General features: G+C 39.3%; 1 protein-coding gene across 6 annotated transcripts in view; it reads left to right on the top strand.

Moving 5' to 3' along the window:
• The window catches only part of GADL1 (glutamate decarboxylase like 1), a 134837-nt gene that overhangs the window by 117016 nt on the left and 3027 nt on the right, over nt 1–14794 (top strand). The gene's annotated exons all lie outside the window — the stretch shown is intronic.

The following is a 14794-nucleotide window of genomic DNA, read 5'->3' as shown; positions in this document are numbered from 1 at the left end:
TAATGAAAAAGCAGGGGGGCATTACTCTGAAAACATGATTACAGTTTTTTATAAGATTAAAAACAAACCAAGGAAAAACCATTTCTGTACTGCCCACCCTGAAATTATAAAACCTGCTCTAGTCCTGTACTATCAGATTACTACTGGCTTCAAGGGAAGATTGCAAGATGGGTTTTGGGTTCTGTTGCTGAAAAAAAAGCATTCCACTGAAGAGAATCAGTCAAAAATATTCTTTTACTGAAAAAGGCAAGGTATATATTCAGGAATGGAGGCTGATAGGGGGACCCAGACAGATCTGGGACAAGGGGAAATCTTGTACAGTACAGTGCAGAGTGACTGTAGGTAGAAAATATCAATGGTGCAGTGTTTAGATAGCAAGAGGAAAACGTACAAAACACAGGACTGTAAGATGATGATGTACAACACAAACTGGACTGTACTATAGCTATTATGGACCAAAAAAATATAGTTCAAATAAACAGCTAAAAGAGGGAGCATGTCACATGAACAGTGAATGTTAATAGCAGGGAAAAGTTCTTTTTTGTTCTCTGTGTAAATCTGTAAGGAAGCAGAAGCCTGTCTTGTGACTAGAGCTCAGAGCCACTCACATGCATACATCCTTCCTCTGGCAAGGTTAAAAGCTGGTGGAAAGAACCCTAATTCTGCTCCAGTGTGGGAGGAGGTGCCATGGGTGATGGCTATGGCAAAAATGCACTGCTCTGGAGCCACCTCCATATATAGAAAGATGGATGAGATCTGATGGTGCAGGGAGCAATGGCATGGTTTAAATTAGGCTTAAACTGAACATCTGGGTTGTCTTTTTTTTTTTTTTCTTTTTTCTTTCTTTTTTTTTTTTTTTTTTTTTTTTTTTCTCCTGAGCAGAACGCAGGCATTCAGTGCAGAGTTTTTAGCCCAGAAGCTGGATAAAGAGATCCGCCTTAGATTTAACCCCAGTGTAAATATTTGTAACACTTTGTGACTTCTGTGAGGCAGGCAATGAAGGCACAGATCATCAGTGGTTAGGAAGGTGGATAGCAGCAAATACATCTCTGCTCACAGGCAATTGTAGGGTTAAAAGAGCAAAAGGAAATTTGATGCAGCTACAACGTGTTTTACACTGGTGATCTGTGTAGCAATGAGGAAATGCATGGAAAAGCAAAATTCCAGACATCTGAATTGATGATATGATTCATACACTGACTTTTTCACTCAGCACTCATCCCAGCTATAATGAGAATCATCTGAGTGGAGTAAAATAACCACAGTTTGAAGCTTGTAGGAGGGCACTAGCCTATAGCCATGCTAGATGTGAGAGTCATTTGCTCTCTAGCCTGTTGGAGAGCTGTGCCATGTACAAGATGGAGCTTTTCCTTTGGCTTGTTTTTTGTGTTTGTGTTTTTTGGAGGCATCCACTGCAACCCTGACTTTCATTCTAAATTGGTCCTGCAATACACAGCTGCATGTATACATATATGTAATATATGCATGCAAATAATCTGTGCTTTCAGGAAAAAAATTATCTTAGCATGTACATATGGCCAGCTTGGCAGCAATGCACCAAAGGAATTTGTATGTGCTAAATTTATAAAAACTGGCTCCAAACATAGAAGGGAAATAGCGTCAAGAGAGTTGAGGCACACCCTTAGGATGGTGTTTGCACGTATTCTCACAACTGTTCTTGGTTAAAGATGGCTCTTGCTCAAACAGCCTCAGAAATGCAGAACTCACATTGTCTCATTCTGTGCAGTTTAAGTTTTTGATCTTAGAGAACTTAACATATGATAAAATAAGGAGGTAAAAACATATGTGGATTTAATCCTAGTCTGAAGTTCCATTTCAACTTCATGCCAAATAAAGCTCCACCCCAGAGTTTTCTAATGATCAGTGTGCATTCATGGGACCAATGGGAGGCCCTTGGGATAAAAAGCAAGTTATTTCTTACATACAGAAAATTATTCAAAGCACAGATCACTACCATTTCAGTGAAAACCACAGAATCATAGAATGATTTGGGTTGGGTTATCAGCCACAGAAAAGGCTCCAGAGCGGAGGCAATTCAGTATAATGTCAGAAGGTGTCTGGCCTTGGGGCCCAGCAACATTCCTCCTTTTTCAGCCCAACAGGTGTGAGACCACTGTGGTTCCCTGTCCTCAAGTCCAGTAAGTACACAAATTCCAAGAGGTGCCCATGTGCACACGTGTGTGCATGCACACACAGGCACACAAAAAAATATGTGATATATGCACAGCTGGCTGCAGAGATCAGCACAGAGAGCAGCGTCTTTACTGGCATGAACATCCCCACGAACACATCTAAAATCATGTCATACAGACATGGGCACTGCAGACAATCATATTCTCTTCAGCTGGTAAGGACTAAAGTCTTGGAATATACAAACATTCCTATCTCTCTAGTAGCTGGTTTTGGAAATTGAGTCTCTCCAGTTGCTGACACCTTAGTTACAGGTATTCAGACCTCCTGTCCTGCTATCTGGCTTGTCCATCTTGGAATTTATTAATGTTCACACACCCACACAGAAGAAAGAAATTTGATTTAATAAGAATAAAGTATAGTCTGCAGTGATTAAGTGTGAGATTGAGGTAGGTAAGGGTGCTGACCATCTGTCTGTTTGTATTTGCCCTGTTATTCTTGTTTTCCCTGTATTTTAATGCACAAAATCACAAAATCTTAGACTGGAAAAGACCTCCTGACCTCCCTCTGTTCACACCTTTGGTTCTTCACCCAAGCATTGCATAATGCATTTTTCACACTTGGTTCCTCTTGAGTCTGGATATCCTCCCTCTGTGTTTCATCCAGTGCAGCTTTTGGGGCAGACCACTTTAGATTAGAAACAGCAGAGGAACATGGGTTTTAGAAAGCTTTGATTCAAGCTGAAACGTCTGCATGGACTTCATCTCACCTTGCTTTAGCCAACTCAAACTTGGGCAGCGGTCTTCCACTGGAGCCCATGTAGGAGGAGAGAAGCTTTTCCAAACTGAGCCCATCTGTCTTAAGGCCTGTCTTATTCTAGGATGAGATAAATCACTCCCTAGCAGGGCCTCTTTTTCTCCCTTAACTAAAGGCATTTAGCTACTAACTAAAGGCTAGCATAGGCTAGATGTCTAACATTTACACTGCCAAAATGATGGGAATAGAATCCTACTTCCACATTTTATCCTCAGTGCTGAAGGCTGTGTCTCTGGGTAACATGTAGTAAAGTTCAATGTACCTAACACTTCCTCTCAAGCTGTTGCTCCTCTTATGTGAGAGGCTCTTACAAAAATAACCAGCTACAGTCTGTAAACAGTGTGGGTCCTGAAGGAAAAATACTGTCAAAGATCAATCTAAGTCAATATACAGAGGTGGAACTTGGGAAATAGCAGTCTGTGTTAGTGATGTGTGTGGTATAAAGAAGATGGAGTGACCAGGATTTGATTTTCTGTGATCCCTCACTAAGCCTTCACCAGGAGTGAAGCTCACAGCAGTCAACAGCCCTGGGTATGCACTGTGGAGCTCTACCCACTGGCAGAGCTGTCATCTGCACTGCAAGGGGGGCACTCTGCGTCGCATCCTGCTGCTGCTGCTGTTCAGCTGAGGCTCCTCCAGGAAGGAAACCTCTTTCACCCAAATTGGATGAGTTTATGTGCATTCTGCAAGAATATTTGCAAGGCCAGTTTGCACTAAAAATACCCTGTCCTCCTCACTAATGTACCTGAGTGACGTCTAGCTTTGGCATAGATTTGTGATTAAGATCTCAGTCATTATTTCCTTTCTGTGTGACTCAGTTCCTTTCAGAGATTAAAGTGGAGATAATAGTATTTCTTCTTATCTAAGAAGTACATTGAAATGTGAGGATGGAAAGCACTGTAAAACTCCAAAATAGAAGGAATTTTTCACTTATACTTAGGAGTATGTCTCCTTTTCATTTTCTCTTTTTCTTTCCCCTAGCAGTAGCTACTTACTGATTTGTATCTCTCCTTCTTACCTTCCTAGAGCATGGCAAGTAGATTGTTGTGGCTTTAAGAGCATCCGTTTTTAAGACAAATGAAAAAGTTTAAAAAATGGCATAGTTCGAAATGGCTTTTGATTCCTTAGCTGTGCTGGTCCTGGCAGAAGAATGTAAGAAAGGTCTATAACAGCATGAAGGAGAACCTAATGAAATGTGCAACAATGTAGTCATGATAGAGAAAAATAAATATTTCTATCCACATATATTTAATTTTACACAATATTATATGATTTAATTATCAAAGCACAGTAATAATGACCCATGCAATACTAATGAATATTGGCAACAAGGCTCAAGAGGACACACAGTCTAATTAATTTTAATAGGATGGATTTAATAATACATTGGATTAACATCTGTTAGAACAAAGTATAAAGATTTATTGTTCTCTGAATAAATATTGACCTCTTGCTCTCAGGTCAATAAATCTTAAGCTTGTGTCCACTTAAATTAGTATCTACTTATTACATTAGCACTCTTCTGTTTCCTATCGCCAACTTCACTAGAAGGAGAGGGGAGCTGCACTCCTCTCCTGCTGCATCAAACACTTCTTTCAGGAACTGAAGGTAAACATTGAATTTGCAGATAAAAGTAGAAAGGTCTGGGCCCTAAACTGTCCTTTCTTCACATAAAACTGTCCTTCCTTGCTATTGCTTCATAAGAAATTTTGGAAATGTTCAGACAAAATCAGTTACTATTAATGCCGCAGAAAAGGTGTACAGCTTGCATCGTCTGTGTGATTAAACAGTCTTTGTACCTGTTTGATGTGAGTGATGTCAAAAATATTTTTGGGGATGAGAGGGAGGAAATTCTGCTCCTTCATGTGCTATGAGATACAAAGTTGTTTCTAGGACTTTGGATTTCATTTTGTGCTTCAGATATTTAAGTACAGATTCCTTTCTAGCTGTAAGAATTTCAAGAGGAAAGAGACAGAATATGTTTCTTTTTCATGCATACAAGGGAGGGATTTCTTGTTACTCTCCAAAGGGGTCAGTTTGGTTGGAAATACCTACAAGTCTAAGAAAATAATAATAATAATAAGAAAATTATAAGAAGAATTATAATGAGAAGCATTCCTCTAAACTAGTTGAAAATCTTTGAGACTGATATCCATTCATCATATATTCAGACTTTCCTTTCAAATTTAATAGATAATTTAATGGGTGATGTTTAAAAGGAAACATGGGTTAGTCTAACTCCATCACAGGTAAATTTAGCTATAAAACTCCCTGTGGCTTCAATGGCAGAGTTCTGTAGGTGAATGTTGATTAACATGGAGAACCTTTTCCAGACACACTGACCAATCAGAAAACTTCTAAACTTTTGTAGGGTGATTATTTGTATTTATTGAGTTCTGCAGAACTTTTTAAATAAAGGAAGTGGAATCTACCAGACTTCAATGGGTAAGTTTTGTGTAGCAGATCATAATTTCTTTCAAAGCTCAAAACATTGTTCTTGGTCTCTCTCCTTCTCTGTAAGATTATTGATGCTGGTGTAGAACCCTGACAAAAACATGCAAGTACTTTACCCTGCTTTTATTTTCTTTCTGGCTATGTGTGATTTATAGGTAGATGTGGCACTAAGGGAAATTGTGTCATTTGATGTGGTAAGTAGGGAATACCTGGTCAGACTGGCGAAAGAATAAGGTCCTCAGAGCAATTTGGTGTACAGAACTAGAAAATTTCATCTGTGCCTCTGAATACTGAGCTATATCTATATCTCTAAGGGTTTAGACCCAAGGTTAGCAGATCTTTTATTTCATGTATTCCTTTGAGGTAACAAATCCTTGCAAAATTGATTCTAAATTTTGTGCCCAGTCTGCTGTTCCCCCTTCAACTGACCTTAAATTATCCAGGGATTGACTGCAGTCTAGTTCTACTTACCTCAGACTGTTATTAATCATCATTACCTATACTCTGACTCTTTAGTTTGCAAATACTCATAGGTGCAAATTATTATTTTCCTTTCATTTTTCACCCTTTCAGACTGCAATAGAATTGCACATTTTTGACACCCTAGAGATCCTGCTTTGTTCTTTCAATTTCCTGGTTGTCCATGCATTAATCACAGAGGTTTGTAACATATGTTGGGTTTCAGCTGGGGATAAAAAAAAAAAAAGACAAAACAGCTCACTGGGAATGAGGAGAGGAGCAAGGCTGAGCTGGAGTGAACATTTTCTGGGGGCAAGATGTACATGGGAAAAATGTTGTGTTGACTTTGACAGGGCTTGGTGGCTTTTATTTCATAGCTATATCAGGCTTCACAAAAAGGAGTCTCAGGTAGAAAAACAATTTTGATGACTGACAGTTATTGGTCTTGTATTTCACTGTGTGGAGGGGCAAATGGGATCATTTACTTTGTTAAATTAGGTGACTACCTAATTGTTAACTTAGACAACTACCTTGCTTTTTGTATTACCATTTTGGGTCATGGTAGACACCATCCCCTCATGCTCCCCAAAGAATTGTATGCAGTCTCTGAGAAAGTCAGTATGATGACTTTAGGGAGAAAAAAAGAAGGTATGAAAGTTACCTAATTTTGTTGAAATACCCATTTTTCTTTAGATCTGGTTAAAGAATATGCATTGCTGGTCTGTGATTCTTACTGTACTGAAAATAAAGAAGGTGCTGATATCTTATACCAGAAGCTGACTTGTGCAAATAGTAAATAAGATCTTAACAGTGGGGAATTATTCCAAGTTTCTGAAGTGACATTCCTTTTTCTACACGAGAAGCATGTTGAGTTTCTGAACTTGTGTCACCACAGAATGCAACCATCTCCTGTTGTAAATGTTTCTCCCAGCCCGAGACACTCACATTGCACTATGATTTCTTTATGCCCTCAATGGAGTAGAAGGGAATCAAAGCCCTGTGCATGCAAGTCAAAAAGGATAAGGTTTTCTTTGTATTCTTGCTTTCAAGACAACATGCCACCCTTTCATCCTGGATGGAGAAGAGAAGCTTTGGCAGGGTTGAAAGACTGGAAATCCCAGTCACTAAAATGAGAACTTAATAAAATGGTGCACAAAGAGCCTCGTGTAAGCTGCAAAAGCTTTTAAAATAATTACTTTTGTAAAACCAGTAGTGCTCAACTCTTTTGAACAGATCAGAAGGCTGGAGTTATAGTGTTGTGTGCTTGCTGCTGATGTTTTCTTAATGTCTGCACGTTCTACATGGCTTCTTAATAAGATCTTGGTAAACTAACCCAGAAATGACAGAAAAAGTAATAAGAATTCCATGTGAACTGTCTTGAAAAAAACCACATGTGCTCAGACAGAGCCAGACATTGGACTGTACACCTGGAAAACCATGTTGTTCACCAATCTGCTATTTAGCTGTAAGTAAAAACACATACAAACTTGTTCAAGTGCTGATAGTGTTTTGGGGTCTGTTTGTCCTGGCTCCTCCTTTTCAGAGGCCAATACTTTGAAGGCGATTTTCTCTTGCCTCTTTATGCGTAAATCTCTTTATAAATGACCAGCCTAAAGAAGCCATTGAAGACAATCAAAATCTGAAGCCAGCCCACCATCTCCTGTTATTCAGGTAGTTTTGGGAGGTTTGTGGGATTCATAACAAGTCCTCTGGCAAAAAGCAGTGGATGGGAAAGTGTTGTGCAATATATGGTAGTGTGGACATACTGTGCAGCCCTGAGTGTGAGTTGAAGGTGCACAGAGAATGTTGGTTCTGGGACAAAAATGCAACAGCATCTGTTCTTTGGAATGTTAGTTGCCCAAAGAACGTGGAAGTGGTTACTGCTATTTTGACAAATGCACTTATTTCTGCTTTTGTTGCGTGGTGTGGCACAAGGGAACACTGGCGCAATAGTGTAAGGCAATAATTTATTAGTGGTTTAGGGATGTGGGCCCAGAACAAATTCTAGACAAAAGAAAAACATGTTTGGGTTTTACAGAGAGCCTTGGCTACAGGAACAAAGCTGTGATTGGGTGTGCAAATATTTGGTATTTCGATTGTCCTGGTTGCTGTGACAGCTGAAAAATGGTCTGAGTTTGTTTTTAATTATCACCAGGAGGGAAAAGCGTGTTTTAAAGCCAGCAACTGATGTTGCAGCAAAAGGCAAGAAAAGATATTCAACAGTGGGGGATATACTTTCTCAGTGTTAAAATATGATGAAAGCACTATTATTTCCAAATATTTATGGTATTTAGCTAGTTTTGTGATTACAGCCACGAAGAAAAGTGTTTTGTTCATTTGTATTGAATCCAGTGATGGATATTAAAATGTCAGCTACTGTTGTTACTTGATACTGACTGGTATAATTGATATTAAGCTTATCTTCTGCAGCCACGCTGGGAAATGCAGCAGGCATGTTGTGGCAGGTCTTTGTGAGACCTGCTTAACACAGAAATTATAAAATGCATATATCATACCTTGTGAATGCTCTGCCCACTTGCATCAGGGTGTAGTGGGTTGGCCATTTGCAAAAGATAGAATCACAGAATCATGGAATCATTTAGGTTGGAAAAGGCCTTTTAGGTCATTGAGTTCAACCATTAACCCAGCACTTCCAAGTCCATCACTAAACCATCTACATGGCTTTTAAATACACCTAGGGATAGTGATTCAATCACTTCCCTGGGCAGACTCCTCCAGTGCGTGAAAATCCTTTCAGTGAAGAAATTTTCCAGTATATCCCATCTAAACCTCCTCTGGTAAAACTTGAGGCCATTTCCTCTTGTCCTATTGCTTGTTTCTTAAGAGACCAACCCTCACCAATGTATGACCACATAAAGATTTCACTGGAATGAAGGGTTATATAGGAAAAAAGAAGCATGTTACCCAAAAGAGATGTAGTCATTTGTCCAAACAGCCTCTGGCAGGGTTTGGGACCAGTCCTATTTGTGGGATCTGTATCCAGTACTTCAAACCCCTAGTCTATTGTTTAAGCAAGATAAGAAACTGTATTGTGAAAAACCCCTGAAATCCACAGATCATTATGTAAAAATTTAAGATTGTGTCCAAATAATTCGTAAATTGGGGTTTTATTGACTCTTTTTTGAGTTTTTTTGGTAGCAATTGCTGTACAAGTGTTGTTTTGTTATGAAAATGCTTGAATTCAAACCGGTTATTTCTAGCAGGGAGAATAACTTTTCAGACTTTGAACAGCCAGTAGTTGCCTTTTAAGTAAAAATCATGAACTTCCAAATGAAAATTTGCCCCTTCTGGGGGGGACAAAATAGATTTTTGTGGTCAGATGAGAGGGACTGTTCTGTATAAACTTGTCTTCCATTGCAAGGAACAATTTAGACAAGGACACAAAATGTGTTTCCCATATCTGTGAAATCGTGAGAATGTGATCTTTCCATTTTGTCAAAAGGGCAGCTTTTTGTTCTTTTAGCTACAAGTCTTAGCCAGTTCCTCATGTGGTATTCTGTACCTTGGAAAATTTAATCAAGGCTGTATTTGAGGAAGAGAAATAGTTTGAGCAGCTAATATGCTCCTGTTCTTCCAAAGCTGTCTAGCCTGCTTTTATGGATCCCTAGAAAGGTTATTGATTTACTGTGACTGTGGCTTTCTGTAGAAAAAGCTGAAGGCTGTTTGCAAACTGCCACCTGAAGCAGAGGCTTAAGCAGGAAATTTAGATAATTGTATTCTGTTTCCATTGAAGTCTGTGGCATTTTGGAAATTAATATCAGGGGAAGCAGAATGGAGTCCCGTGACTGGGAGTTACTGCTGCCAGCAACTGGAGTAACTCTTCAGCTTTGTGTTGCAGAGATGCTCAGCCACCTGGGAACTATTCAAAGGATTTGGAAAAACGTTTCTGATAGCAGTTGCCAATATTAGCACTACTTTTTGTAGGTGTTCTGTCTTTGTAGTCCTTGCTGGGTCAGCACATTTAGGCTCATCCACACTACTCAAAGCTGTTCACATGGGAAGTCCAGAGAGGTTTGGCCAACAGAGTGGGCAGCTAGATAAGTTTTCTCATAATTTCTTCTCTTTTCCAAAGAACAACAATTCTACAGATGTTTTATTTAAGCAGTGTCAGCACTTTTGATCCCACATGCTTATGGTTGTACAAATAATGAATTTCTTTTTTGCTTGGCCATTGAATTAAGAAACTGGAAGAAATTCTTGGTTTTAGTTGATCAGAAAGTTGTTTTCAGGCCAGCTAAAATGGAGCAATTTACATAGTTTAAATTTTCTCAGTCCTTTTCTAAGGTTTTAATAAAAATGGGTCAATTTTCAATTGAATTTAAGTTTTAATGGAAAACAGTATTTTGAAACAAATACTCAAAATATGTTTGTTTCCAAAGTTTAGAAAAAGTTTAGTCTTTTCTGGTTTCTTCATTTTTCTGGCTGATTATATCTTAGGCTATTTTTCAAATTCACATTTTTTTTCCTCTCCTGAAGCAATATATTTTCATAAAATCATTGCTTAGCAGAATACTTTTACCCAGCATTGTTAGAAATTTTGCAACTCACTCCTTTTGCCTTAGTGTTTAAATAAAAAAAACCAAAACATGATGTTGTTTTTAAAGCTTATAGCCTCTAGCCTACAGTTTGGAAAAAACTGTTGTGATATTTAGCATCAGGCATGACTAGAGAAATCCAGCTGGGGTCTGTGAGAATGAGGGCAGTACCTGGTGGCATCCAGGTAACAGATGTGTCAGGGGCAGGGAATATAATTTGTGATGGGACACTTTGAAAATACTCAAGTAGGTCTAAAATGAGGTCACTTACAGATTAAAGGAGGGTACTAGAGAAAGAAATTTATAATCAAGGTTGACATGGTCTTCCATTATCAGCAAGCCTGTCTGCAGTTGTCCAGCCTGGGCTTTCTTGCACTTTCAGCATATCTGTTAATTGCAATTTCCAGGGACAACATTAGTGTAGAAAAGCAGGGGGTTAATTAAAACCAGTAGGTGCTGATTGCTTTGCTTCAGCCAAAAAAAAAAAAAGAACACCAACAAAAAAAACCCAAAAAAACCCCCCCAGAAAACCCCAAAAATACCACCTCACCCCCCCCCCCCCCCCAAAAAAAAAAACCAACCTAAAAAAAAAACAAACCACAAGATAGCATATTTTGGGGAATTCTGCTTCTCTTTAGGACAACTTATTTAGCTACCCATATCCAGCAGCACCAGTGCAGTTGGGGCTGGGGGCTCAGTGCATTTACCTTGTGTGAGCAAAGGAGCCAGATTACTCTGTTCTGTTCTTTCACATCAGAAGGTATCTATCTGCTATTTTGGACCAAGTGTACAACTTGAACTACAAACTGGTAATAGTGGGGTATGTGTTTTAGAAGTCAGTGAGATTATGTGCTTTGAACAAATTAAGCACTTCGTTATCTTATTGTGATTTTTCATTTTTGTTTTGTTATTAGAATAAAATCTACAAAACAGTTCTTCTTACAAATGTCCATAATATTTACCAAAAGGCAGCAAATGGTGAATGAATTCCAAAGCATAATACTGTACCATGACTAATGGACTGAGAATATTACCTGTTTAACAGAGCTGCTCTGCCTGTTTCCCTTTGCACAATAAACCCATGTTCTAGAAGGCTGTTCTTGGCTTAAGAACAAGGCTTGCATACCTTGACCAAGGTGAGAATGGTTTTGGAGGCTTTGCTATTTGGAAGAAAAAAAAATCTCAAATAGGACTTCCATCTGTTCCTCTGAATAGATTTTTATGGCCCAAATTTGAGAACTAACTCTTGGAGACACTGGGTATGGGATTCTCCTGGTGAGAATGTGCTCAATCCTTTTGTTGAGTCAGACTGTAATGGTGGTTTCTGAAGTTTGCTATGCTGTTATAACCTGAGCCTGATGGAAATTCTTAAAGTGTTGGAGAAATTTGCATTAAATGTCATTGATTAATAGTACACAGTGGTTTAAAGGTAAAAAAATGTTGCACTGTGGTGTGACTGTGCAGAATCACTTTTCTCAAGGATACTTGAGATATGGAGAAGGACAGCTGTTGCTCTTCTGGTCCCTGTGGTGCACTAGATACTTCAGCTGTAGTGTCTAAGATGATCCCAGCTACTTATCATACTGCTCTGTGTATATATTTGCTGGGGAGAAGCATTGGCATCTTCCATGTAAATATGTATGAGGATCAGCTGTGGTCTGGGCTCTTGATAGAAACAGCTTAAAGTTTAGGGCTAAAACTTTTTATTGTTGGTAGTGTGGCTGAGTGCTGGCTGAGAGTGGGAAAAGAGATTACCCTGTCACTCAAGTAGGTAGAGAAGGAGCTAAACTACTCTGCAATCTTTGTTCTGCTTTAAAAAGCTCTGCTATCAGGAGTAAGGGAAGTATGAGCTGTTACAGCCGCTGTGTAGCTCTCCACAGACAGACTGTGGTGCACCTATCAATCCTTAGGAAAAGCTCCCTGGGCTCTGGCTGCACAGTGCAGTGTGGGAAACTCTGGTGTAGAATGGCCTTGCATCCATGGCACCTCCTCCCCACAGCCTGAGGTAGAAGAAGAACCTGTCTGATAGCTTTTATTGTGCTGTAGTGAGTGTTTGAAACAATAATCCCCAGGGTAGATTGGCAGGGGAGGCTAGCAGTGGGAAGGAAGAGGTGAGGGGAGCAAAGCAGAGAAGAGACCTTCAGGTTTAGGATATATTACACTTAAAATTCTGAGACTGCTCCACAGATAGGCCACGTAAAGAATTAGATTTGCAATTTGAACAAAGTTCTGTAGGAAAATAATTGGACTAGTGAAGCAATCTCACTCTCACTAAATTGCTTTCCAAGGACCCTATCCTGAATGGGGCTGTGCAGCTCTTCCTGATATTTGAGCATCTTCATTTCTCATTGACTTCAGTGAGAATTAAACTCATTGAACTCCTCACTAGGCAATTAGTTTCTTACAGGTCTATTTTTTCTGCTGCAAAGTGGTAGCTGCCTTTCCCTTCTGTTAGCAGTCATACGCTGTGCCAATCAAGTCCAAGCCACAGCATGCGGGTCTCACAAAAGAACCATTAATTGATATGTGTGCTTAAACACTTGAACATAGATTCTGTTCCTTATTGTTTTCCTGTTGTGGATAGGATCCTTGACAGTTTTGTTACACTGACTGCACCGCTTTAGCAAAAAGAACATGCAAAATATGTGATGGAAAGTCTTTCCAAAACCAATCCCATCAAAAGCTTATAAATAATTTTTTTTTTCTTAATTTATGTAGGAAGAGTTTGTTTTGCTTTCAAAATGGGATGAATACATTTCAAATAAGGAGGACAGAGTCATTAGCATGAAGGATGAATGAGATAATAAATGAGATAGTGAAAGTGAGGTTTTTCTACCTTTCCATGAGAGAAGACCTACAGAAATAGTAGTAGTATATTTACAGTCCTCAAATTACTGAAGCTGTAAATGTTTTTGCTTTCATGGCCTCTGTTTGCACTACTGCACATTTTGGGATGATGTATTATGGAGCACCAGGTGTTGGGATGAAAAGAATCAATAGCGTGATACAAAAGATGAAATAACTGTGATGGAACATCAATAAAGGCTAAAAGCTGCCATAGGGATTTGAATCTTAAAGAAGAGCCTGAGAAAGTGTATTAACAAGAATTCACTTCTCCCCTTGCACTTGTAGTGTCTTTATTCCATGAGCAGAAGTCACCTGGGGGCTCTGTCAAGGACAGAGGTGGAGGAGTTTTTTCTTTTCTGTGTGTACATGGTGCCAAGCACACCACCTCTGGGGCACGATGTCATAGTGTCAAGGTAATGTCAGGACACAGCTGGTGTAGGTGTAGTTTGGAATACATTTGGTCTGAAGTGGAGAGGATTTTATTTTATTTTTTTAAGAAATAAATTAAATTAAATTTATTACTAATTTGCACATTACTCCCACAAGCAAACGAGATGAATACATTTTGAAGTAACTAGTTGCAGTTCACGTCTGTGCTGTTGGGATGTTGTTCTGAGGAAATGGCAGCTGCTCCTCTGCTCCTCTGCTGCTGTGACCCATTCTCAGGGGACTTGGCCACTAGTAAAGCTAGGCTGTTAGTGTTGAAAACTTTATCTGTTTCTATCTAAGCAAAAACGACTACCGAAATATGTAATGTAAAAATGAAGCTATTAGATAAGTTTGGCATCATAATTTTTCTTTTGCAAATCAGGCACAAAGTTTTAGAGCTGAAATTAATTCATGCAGAAAGCAAGGTTAGGTCACAAACCTATTTTCTTAGTTCAAAGTCAAACCATCACCAAGAGAAGAAGAGGAACTCACTCTTCTGAAATACCATGGTCTGAAGTTTTAATATATTAAAATGCATGATCTTTAAAAAATACTCCTGTCAAAATACTTAGTTCTGCCTTCCAAGAAATAGTCCAGGAATGCGTTTAAGCTTATGACCTATTTCAAGCATGACAATGCAGAACTGCTCACATGCTTTAAGCTATGCACAAGATTGATTGGCCCAAGTGAAGAGCCCTGCTGGGAGGACATCAATGCTCTGCTAGTCTCTACCTGACTCTGCCAGTCTCACTCGTGGGTTTTTTGCTGCAGTAAGATTCCATCCCATGCAACAAAAGACTGGTGTAGCCAAAAGCTACCGACGTCATAAATCTACAAGATGAAATCTTACACGCCAGGCTCAGGCCTTGTCTTTAATATTGCATCACACTGAGTTCTTTGGCAACTTGAGTTTCACAGGGGTTCAATGCAGAATGTCCTCTAGGGACAGCTGCTTTGCAGATGTGGTGGAGCAGGGTCATGAAGGGCAACAAGTCATGCTTAGCCTGGTTAGCCCAAGGAGACAAACCCTGCCTTTAACTAGCTGCAGCTGATGTTCTTCCTGAGTTCAAACCTTTGATCTA

The sequence above is a fragment of the Haemorhous mexicanus genome, chromosome 1 (assembly GCF_027477595.1).
Source record: "Haemorhous mexicanus isolate bHaeMex1 chromosome 1, bHaeMex1.pri, whole genome shotgun sequence".
NCBI classification, from domain to species: Eukaryota; Metazoa; Chordata; class Aves; order Passeriformes; family Fringillidae; genus Haemorhous; species Haemorhous mexicanus.
The sequence above is the reverse complement of the archived record's forward strand: the minus strand, read 5'-3'. Positions and strand labels throughout refer to the sequence as shown.